This window comes from Meles meles, chromosome 2 (assembly GCF_922984935.1).
Source record: "Meles meles chromosome 2, mMelMel3.1 paternal haplotype, whole genome shotgun sequence".
Lineage (NCBI taxonomy): Eukaryota > Metazoa > Chordata > Mammalia > Carnivora > Mustelidae > Meles > Meles meles.
In genome coordinates this window covers 191,416,123-191,426,745 of record NC_060067.1, presented here as the reverse complement: position 1 = coordinate 191,426,745, position 10,623 = coordinate 191,416,123, and the positions used below count along the sequence as shown (strand labels likewise).

General features: G+C 45.7%; 1 pseudogene; it reads left to right on the top strand.

Moving 5' to 3' along the window:
- The first annotated feature begins 8,024 nt into the window (after window positions 1–8,024).
- LOC123936967 lies at window positions 8,025–9,746 on the top strand (annotated as a pseudogene).
- Window positions 9,747–10,623: the final 877 nt, after the last annotated feature.

Here is a 10,623-nt window from a genome sequence, read left to right as displayed (position 1 = left end):
TTTCTAAAACCAATGCATTATTCATCTCTGATTGTTTTCTCCTTTCCCCTTCCTCATCTTGAAGTCTCTGTTCCAGTTCACTGGCCTCTGGAAAGGGCTTTTTCTCAGGTATTTGCCTCAGATGGGGGCATTCTGTGATTTATTCTCCGAATTAGTGCATGTCCTTGAGTATTTTCTGCTCCTTTTAACAAGTAAATAATAGCAAAAGCCTAGTATAGGATTCTGGGGGATTCTTCCAATCTCCTCTAGCTTCCAGTGTTGCAGATAAGAAGTCCAGTGACAGTTAAAAAAGTAAAGGACTAGAAACTTGTTTTACCCAGATGTGCCCAAGCATGTGTTTGCTTCATCAATCTAACTGAAAACTGAACACTTTTTACTCTGCAAACTTGTCTTTCTTTGGCTTAGGAAAATTTTCTCCTGATTTAAAATTATTTCTTCTACCTCATAAGTTCTTTCTTCTTTTACAAAGTCTATTATTCAAGGGGTGCCTGGGTGGCTTAGTGGGTTAAAGCCTCTGCCTTCGGCTTGGGTCCTGATTTCAGGGTCCTGGGATCCAGTCCCGCATTGGGCTCTCTGCTCAGTGGGGAGCCTCCTTCCTCCTCTCTCTCCTTGCCTCTCTGCCTACTTGTGATCTCTGTCAAATAAATGAATACAATCTTAAAAAAACAAAAACAATGTCTATCATTCAAACAGATGGTATCCTGCACCCATTTCCCAAATTTTCACCTTGTAACCTTGTGATTTCCAGCTCATGGCATGTTTTACGCTGTGATTTCTGGATGGTACATGATCTCAAAGGCCAGTAACACAAACTAACACAAATCTCATCACCAGTCACCATCAACCCATTCATGCACTGAATTGGTGAGGTTTTCATTTGTTATTCTGTAGTTTTGTCCCTAAGGAATCCTTTAAAATTTTTTTCTTTTTCTTTTTTTTTTTTTTTTAAGGAACCCATTTGTCTGATCCAGCAAGGCTCTTGCATTGGGTGTGAAATGTGATTGTTGACTCAGTTTGTCCTCTTTGGCTTCTGGTCATCTTTAGGTCTTTGATTCTTGTTTTGTTTTTAACTCCATTGGCCAATTGGAGTTCAAGCCTATTTATTTTAGAGCTGCTCTAAAAGGGTCTCATTCCCATGAGCCTAGTACAGAGGCAGACAGCCCTCCCTGAGGCACCTAGGAAGCAGCCCTGCTCTCAGGTCACCCTGGGTTCTCCCAGCACCCATGGCAGGGAAGACTTGCCCAAACTTTTATGTCCCTGGGGAATTTTTACAAGCTCAAGTAGGATACGGTGGACACCCTATCCCTGGAGTCTACATCTTGACTGATGAGCCCAGTCTCTTTCTGCGAGCTCACCCAGCTCCGCACTACTTCCTAAGCAAGGGAATTTTCAGAGAAGGGGAGTCTCCACTGAGAGTCCCAGGCCTCATTTACACCCACGGTAGATCCTGGCTCTTGAGAGGCCCATCTTTTGGATTTGGAACTAGAGGGAAGGGGAATCTCATTTAGATTGCCGTATTCTGAAAATCCTCTGCCCAGGGATTTCTTCTATAAAATAAGAAAATTTAGGGGCTCTTTCACCTCCAAAAATCTATAAATCAGAGCTTAAATAAAAAGCATTCATGACTATGATAATTTAAAGGAATATAATTTGCACAAAAGAAACACTTTGGGGCAAAAAAATGTTTTTAAAAAAATTTATTTTAGAGAAAGAAGAGAACACGAGCAGGCAGAGGGGCAGAGAGAGAAAGAGAGAGAGAGAGAGAGAGAGGGAATCCTCAAGCAGACTCCCTGCTGGGCGTGAAGCCCTCTGGCTCCATCCCAGGACCCTGAGATCACTACCTGAGCCAAAATCAAGTTGGTAGGATGCTGTTCCAACTGGGCCACCCAGACGCTGCTTTTTTGAGTAGTTTTTGAGTTGTAATGCCTTTATGAAAACCCAGCTAATCTGCTGGCAGGAGATCTAGCTTGGAACTCTATGGCAAGATCCTCTGAATTTTCAAATCTGCTAATTCTGATCGTTTATAGAACATAAAATGCTTTTTTCCCATAACCTTGAATAGCGCTTCTCAAACTTCTCCTGCCCTCACAAATAGCCTGGCATTGTTACAATGTGGGTTCTGACTGAGTAAGTCGGGGTGGGGGAAGGGATGGTCAGAGAGAGAGTCTGTATTTCGTACTAGTGGGTTTGCCCGTCCTGCTTGCCCTTGGCTCACATTTCAGCAGTAAGGCCTGGAATATTTGTAGGGGTGAGTAGACCTCTGGTGGCCATAGGAGAAACGTGCCATCATTTTGCCAGGCAGCTGTAAGTTCTTTTTCTGGGAATGTTAAAAAAAATCCCCCCAAAAGCCAGCAATGGATGTATCTCTGACCTGAAATGGGCAAAGCCAACGTAGTTTATTAACTTGGACGCCGTTAATCGGGAAATTTGGTGTCATCCCAAACAGACTACATTGCCAAGGATAAGCAAAGAAGACATGTGTTTATCAAGTGCGAAAGCAAATGTATTTTATTTCAAATAGAAACCAACCTAGTGGTAGCCTTCATAAACAAAGCACGAATGAACTCCAAGTGATTAGTCTTTATTTTATTAAAATTTTAAAAAATTCTTTAAGGCTTTTCATTTAAATCTCTTACCCCCGTCAAGGGTGGCCATATTTCTTATGAAACAGTCGCTGAGTCAGGCCCATTTCGGAAGCAGAATAGCCTACTCTTTAATTAAGAAAAATGAGGGTAGTTTCCTAATAGTTTTAAATTTTTCAGTCTTTTGGCTCCTTTCCAGTCCATGCTTCTCAAACAGAAAATAAAAAGTGTCGTGCCACTTGACTCTTGTCAGTGTTTCAAATTAAACACAGAATCTACGTACATTTGAAAGGTATTCAATTCTGGAAACTATTTTTTCCTATTGTGTTTCTTCCCCCTAGCTACAAATATGTTTCTTATTTTGAATGTCAATAGATCTATTTCCTGGCTTTGCCGTGAACAGATAAATGTTCCAGAAATCATCCTTTTTTTTTTTTTTTTTGAGATAACAAAATTAGTATCACATTAGGAAGGAAGATAAACATTCTACCCCAAGAATGCGCTTATTCTCAAATTTGAAGCCCATCTGATTGAAACAAACTTGCGTATTGGTATCCATATGAACTTGAGAGTGGCAGAAATCTCGGTCCTCCTAAGCAGCTCCTGGAAAATGGTTCATTGGCTCATGGAAATATTCTTGACTTTAGTCATGCATGCCCAATGTCCTTGCATTTGGGCACTAAATAAGACCCCAAAGCAGGTCTGTTTCCTTTGCTGGATTCCAAAGTATCGTCCTATCCATTTATGTGATCAGAATTACACAGATCTTATATTGAGAGAAGTTATGTAAGTTTATTCAAACCTCTAATGAGTCAGCTTCCTAACAACATCTGGAGTCATTACTGCTACTGACCCAGACTTGGCAGTTATCGAGGTTTGATGAAAAGTGCAGGTAAATGGTTAATTACAGATATTTTTTCTATTTTTAGAGTCTCCAAGATCACACAAAATTTTATATGCATCCCTGACTCAGGGATCAACATGTGGTTCATGTGTACAACCAGACCTCTTCTGGTAATGGCCTTGATAACCATTCGTTACTAAATGAAAGGAAAAACTCTCTTCCTCTGCTCTATACTCACACCACTTCTGACACCAGGTGTGTAGGGTTTTCTCACCTTGACCAATCCGCTGACACCAACTGGGTGTCCTGCAATTCAGCTCAGCTCTGAGACTGTCTGTCTGGGGTTAGCAGAAGACCCCATGGGTAAGGGCTCAGTTTCACAGGACAACCTCACTTCAGACTCTGATTGTTGGTGCTGGTGCCCAGGTCATTCACCCTTCCTTCTTATTTGGCTACAACAAGTTGGGGTTCCAGTGACCCCCACCTCAGGTTCAGTAATTTACTCTTATGTCTCGCAGAGCTCAGGGAAACACTTACTTACAGGTACCAGTTTGTTATATAATAATATGATAAAAGACACAAATGAAGAGATACAGGGGATGGCCTAAAAGGGCCCCAAGCACAGGAGTTTCTGTCCCCATGGGGTTATGAAGTGTGACCCTCCCAGCACATGAATATATTTACCAACTCAGGTGCTCCTGGAACACTTCAGGGATTTTTATGGAGACTTCATCATGTAGATATGATTAATTATTAACTTGTTTTCTGGCCCGTCTTCCCTCCCTTGAGAATGGGGAGTGGAGATGAAAGTTCCAGGCTTCTAATCGCGGTGTGATCTTTCTGGTGACCAGCCCCCATCCCGAAACTGTCCAGGACCACTCGGGCTCTCCTCATTTGAACCAGAGTCACTCCCATCACCCAGGAAGTTCCAAGTGCCAGGAATTGGGGTCAAAGGCCACTTTCTATGGTTTCAGTTCTGGTTGGTCAACCAAAGTCATGAAGCAGATAGTCCTCCTTCTGATGTATCCTTGGAAGGTTAAGATAGCTGAAGGCCACATCACGGTGCCTACGTCACTCCCCCGACTTCTGTTCATCACACGGGCATTGTATCATCTCACATCATCCCAAGAAGAAGTATAGTAAGTCAGTACAGTATAGTAAGATATTGAGAGAGACCACATTCACCTAAATTTTATTAGTGTATTGTAATAATCGTATATTCTAAATATTGTATAATTGTTCTTTTTTTAATTGCTTGCCGTTGTTAATCTCTTACTATGCCTGACTGATAAATTAAACTTTGTTACAGGCATGTGTTTATAGGAAAAAACATAGTATCTATAGGGCTCGGTACCAGTCGTGGTTGCAGACATCCACTGGGGGCCTCAGAACGTATCTTCCGTAGACAAGGCGAGGGACTGGGGGGACTACTGTACTAAAATTCAAGACACAATTCAAGTAATTCTTCGGCACTTTAAAACCCAACCTACTCCTTTATTAAGATAAGTCTAAGTTATTCCTCTTCTTGCCTTTCATTCTGTGGAGCTCTTCTATTAAGTGAGACAGAAAAACACAAAGGTAACAATCGGAGTGACCGTTCAAGCTATATGCCAACGCACACACACACAGAAGGACCGTATTTTCGCCTTACCTGTGTACCCACTGTGACAACCATAGAAGTCATTTGAAAAACCAAAACACTTAAGGGCTCCATGATTTCAGAAGTAGAGTAAGAGATGTGAAAATGGAGGCAGCTGGGGCTAAACCCGGGGGATCCTACCTCCCGGGTAGGAGTGGCTTCTGCCAGCTTGAAACATCTCGTACCCTCAATCCTGAATACTTCACTTTGTGTTGTTACCTTTATTTGTCTCTAAAATCCAGAAATAGGGGCATCTGGGTGGCTCAGTCGGTGAAGCATCCAACTCTGGGTTTCGGCTCATGTCCTGATCTCAGCATTGTGAGATCAAGCCCTGAGCAGGGGATTGCACTGGGCCTGGAACCTGCTTAAAGATTCTCTCTCTCTCTCCCTCCTTTGCCCCCCTAAAAAAAATAAGTAATACAATTTTAAAAAATAAAACCCAGAAATATGCTTAAAATACAAGCATAAGGGTACAGCAGGTATCAGTAATTAACACATGAGATGGAACTGATTCAGCCAGACTGCTTTCCTCCTACATGGGCAGAGCCCTGAAGGAGCAGAGTGTTCACGGGGGAGAGGAGGAGAGATGAGTCTCCCGCCCAGAATTTTCTGCTGTCGTTGCCTCCCTGGGGCAGGGGGGACTGGCCTTGGTCTAGGGCCGGGAGGGGGCTGAAGAATGGGGCATCTGTTGCTGGCAGCTGAGGTGACATGTACAGACAGGTAAATACCGAAAGTCACGTTCCCAGAGGAATGCAAGGTCAGAGCCAAAGCAAACATTCTACCCGGGTCAGCAATCCCAGAGGCCAAATAACAAGTAGAAACTATGGTAAGGCGCCAAATGGGTTAGGAAAACAAACTAAATGGGGCGAACTGCCGAGCGAGAGTATCAGGCACGACCCAAGGAGGCAACTATTTGAGGTCATGCTGACCGCATTTAGAAGAACTAAAATAGTTCCTGGCTAACACCAACCCTGCCATCATCATTGCTTTGTCCTGTGGGGTTTCCCTAGATTGGCCTGGTGGAAGGCTCTGGAGAAGTCTGAAGCTTGCATTTCCAAGATGGAAGGTGGTGCCCATTGTCACAGTGGATGGGTTACAAGCCTTGAGCCTTTGCCAGGATCCAGCGTACAGGGCGAGTTGTTGTTGGGCAGGGCGGGGGTGGGGCGTGGTTGCTGGGTGTAGCAGGGATCTGTGGAGCGTGATGGGGAAGGAAGGTGGAGACAGAAATCTTGAAGGGCCCAAGTGGGCTTCGGGTTTCTGAAGTGTTGTATCTTTTGATTCTGGAGGAAACCCTGGCATCTTGCTTCAAGATGACCTTCTCTAGGGATGGAACAGCTCTTAGTTTATGACTCTTGACCCTCCACATACTGCAGGGTTTTCCAGAGAACTTTCTAGGTGTCACAGCTCCTCCTGCTCCCAGGTACCTGTCCAATGCCAGGCCCGTTGTTATAGAATGGATATTCTTGGGGAAGAGGTGGGGGTTTGTTACAGCGAGTGCCACTGAGCTGAGATGTGTTGGTCTGGATGTATTAGTTATTTGGTTTCTGTAGAACTGTAGGAGCTTCCCTCATTGCCCTTTTATCAAGTTAATGTCCGTTAGCGATTCATATACGTCAAGCACAGTGATAAGGGCTCTCGCTGAATGCTTCCCACACTCAATAGCAGACCCTCCCCAGCATCTGTGACCCCTTTCTCCCTTCCCAGAGAGCCCTAATTCTGTTCCGTTTTCCCCCCACCTACCCAGCCAGGTGCCCAGGAAGAGTCACCCCACACTCAGCACAAGGCTGGCTCTGGTTTGTCTGAGGCTCCTGCCATTCCTTTTGACAATTTCTGTTTCGGGAAGGAGCATATGACCACATTTTGGCCAACAGAGTCTGACAGGGAAAGGTGCCAGGTGTTCTGGGAATGTGTCCTCACTCCTAAGAGAGAGCCATGGAAAGAAACTTATTTTCCGTAGTCTATGAGGAACTTAAATCTCATTCCTGGAATCTTGTTGTTTGCCTGGGGTTGGAGCTTACACAAGGAGTGGGGTGGACTGAGAATCTCGGAGAAATGCAACCAGGGTTCCGATCTACCACCCTTCCTGTGACATGCTACATCTCCTTATTGTTTAAGCTGGTTTAAGCAGGGGTTTTTGCTTATTGAAGTCAAATCAGCCTATTGATACAACGATAAAAGGCGGCCATGTTTTCCCCCGTACTACCGTGGAGCAAACTGGAGCTTGAAGGGTTAAGTAATGCTTCCAAAGTTGTACGGCACCTTACGTAGGGTCAGGATTTGAAGGTGACCTGAGTGCATTTGTCCAAACAGACAGGACATCTCTGGGGGATGGGCTGGACCTGAGTGCAGAGCGACCCGTGAGCGGGGGACTAGCCCAAGCCCAGGCTGCAGGAGAAGGTGGGAGGTCTGAGGGTCAACAGGGAGCACAACCACTGTGACAGAGTGTAGACGGGAAATGGAAGGAAACCAGATGTAAGCCTCATCTATTTCAGAATGTGAGCTAGATATTCATATGTAGAAAAAAGAAGCATTGTGTAACCTTTTTACCATCAAGATAGACACACACACACACACACACACACACACACACACACACAAAAGGGACTTGAGCTAATTCTTTTGTTACTCCCCTAAAATTACATAAGATTTTCTGGGCTCGTTTGAAAACTTAACTGTCACTTGTAATTTATTTCTTATTGGAAAATACTTTAAGAATACCCCCCCCAATAACTACCACGTATGAACTTTTGATAAAATATAATCATCCCTTGGTATTGAAGTGATTTTGTTGGTGCTGGTGGCAATTTGGACTCCTTCTCAAGCCAAGTACAATGCCTAGACCCTAGCAGGTGCTCAGTAAGTAACTGTTCAACAGAGGAAGGAAACTGATCACTGACTCTGCTTGATGTCTGTGTAGAACATAAACAGAAAGAAGAGAGTTTATTTTAACAAAGTACAGATGATGAAGGATATTTCTACAGATGGGATTCCCTTCAACCAATACTGGCTGAAGAAGAAAGAAAAGTGCTTAAGGAGCTTTAAGGCTGTTGGGAGCACAGAGGAGGTGTCAGAGCGTTGTCTGCCCAAGGCCGGTGTGGGGCCTGCCATTCTCTGCTCCTTCATCATCATCAGGTGTCTATTCAGCAAATCTCATAGCGCATGGTAGGTACCCTGAGGTGTTCAGAAAGAGCTAGAACACACAGCTTCAGGGGGAAAGAAACACCACAATCACATTGACCTTGTAACATCAGAATATGATCACGTCATTCTCCTGCTTAAAGACGTCCCACTAGTGGCCGTCTGCTCTGCCCTACAGCTACCCTGTAGCCACCCACTGCTTTCCTCCCCTCAGCCCCCACCCCGGCCCCCTGCAATGGCCCTGCCACATCCTAGTTGAATCCCACCCGGGGTCACCGTCACCTCTCACCCAGACTTTGCTACCGTGGCTTCTGCCAGAGCCAGCTCCTGGTGGCCCCATGAGGAGACGGGGCCCGAGATCTCACCCGGGTGTCTCAGAAGCCTGTAAGAGAGACACCAATAGTAAAAAGAGGCATCTGGGAGTTGGTGCCTGTTAGGATGATCATGGAAAGCTTTATGTGCTCCTTATGTGCGGAAGGCAGAGGCCCAGATTACTGCAAAAAATTTGGGCAGAGAATACGTGCCCATTGAAGGACTTGTTGAATTTCGTTAAGGCATATAAAAAACTATCCCCGCGTGAGGACACTCTATCCCCATGTGTTGAATGTAGCCATTATGTCACCCTGCAGACCTTTCTGGAACTGGGGCCTAGGATTGGAGCTAATTTTCTTCAAAGGTTTTTGAAGTTCAGCCAAGATGTCTTCTTGTCCAAACAGTCCTGCAGAAACCACACACCCATCTTCAGGGATGCTGGCATGCAGCTACATGGTTCTCGTTACTATGACCCCCAAGACATGCAGCTTTGATGTCACAGTGCTATGGAGGACATTCCTTAAATGCCACAGCAAAGTGTTCTTCTCCTGCAGGACTGTACCCACAGTCCTGAGGGAGTAGACCCTCGCCCTGAGCAGCAGAAGGAAATAGCAACAATCTCTTCACATTTTTTGACATGGTCAACCAAGGCTTTGCCAGTGGTGATGGTAACAAAGATGGTGGGCTGTAGGCCACTTCATCGGCCAGGGCATTCATGTTGGTCTCCGCCAATCCTGTGCCAAGAACATGGGTGGGCATGTGGGAGACTTCGCTGTGGTCTGCAGAGACGCTGAAGCCAAAAGTGTGGAGTCACAGTTAAAGATCTTGATCCGTCCAGTATATTCCAGCCGTCTAATCAATGGGGCATGGGGTGCCTCAACCATCCTGACCGGCCCTGACCTGCAAATTGATGGCGGCAGGAAGTCCAAGGCATGGCTGGCTGCATCATGGGCATGGAGACTCAGCTGTCTCCAGCCTCAAGGAGGACGACTCCTCCCACAACTGGGAGCCCGTGACTGACCAGATGGCATGTTTTGTTTCCCAGCACTAAAGCTTGAGCCGGTGGAGGATGACCAAGGAGTTCACCATCTGCATGACAAAGGACAGCCGCATCTCTGTGGCTGGGGTCAATCTGGCCACTTGGGCCTCCCTGTCCGTGCCATTCACCAGGGTCTCCAGTAATTTCCCTGCTGAGACACAGCCTTCCTACCTACCGACCCCACTGCTGTGAGAGTCACACAGAGAAAGGATCGCAGACAGTGGCGAGCAGGTCATTGCTTTCAACCATAGTCCCTAACACTCAACCATTGACTGTGTTTCTCAGAAAAGAATGTGTAATGAAACAGGACAGGGGCATCTGCGGTGGGTGTCTGAAACTTTGTGGCTCAAATCCCAAACTCCGGCTCATCCTTTAACTCTAACTGTTCCAAAAGAGTTTACATGTGCAAGAAGACATAGCACCCCCCTCCAAAGGCAGTCGATCATGCTACTGCGATATTCCAGAAGCTTTGACTGCAGCCCCTTCTGGTGCTGGGGGTATCTGTGTAGATCCAGCTTGAGATTAGAGACCATCGGATGCATTGTGGGAAGAGCTCATTCAGCCAGGAGATCGTGTTTGTCCTCCCACGATCCCACAAGCTTACCAACAGCCCTTGTTACAGAGATCCTGCTGCCTGAAAACCAGCAGGGCTGCTGCCACTGTGGCAAGGAAAAGATGCTGTTTCCTGTCTTATTTAAGAAAATAAGGGGTTCCTGGGTGGCTCAGTGGGTTAAGCCTCTGCCTTCGGCTCCCGTCATGATCTCGGGGTCCTGGGATCAAGCCCCATATCAGGCTCTCCATCAGCGGGGAGCCTGCTTCCCCTTCTCTCTCTGCCTACTTGTGATCTCTGTCTCTCTCTCTGTGTCAAATAAACAAATAAAATCTTTAAAAAGAAAATAAAGGGGCGGGGCTCTTCTTTTTAATACCTTCAGGCATTTTAAGGTCCCTCTCTTCTCCCTTATTGCTATTCTTTTCCTGAGATGCCGAGATCTAGACCTAGCCTAGATTTTCATCCTAGTCTACCGCTAGCTTGGCCAGCAACCCCATCCTATAGGATTTACTTATTTGA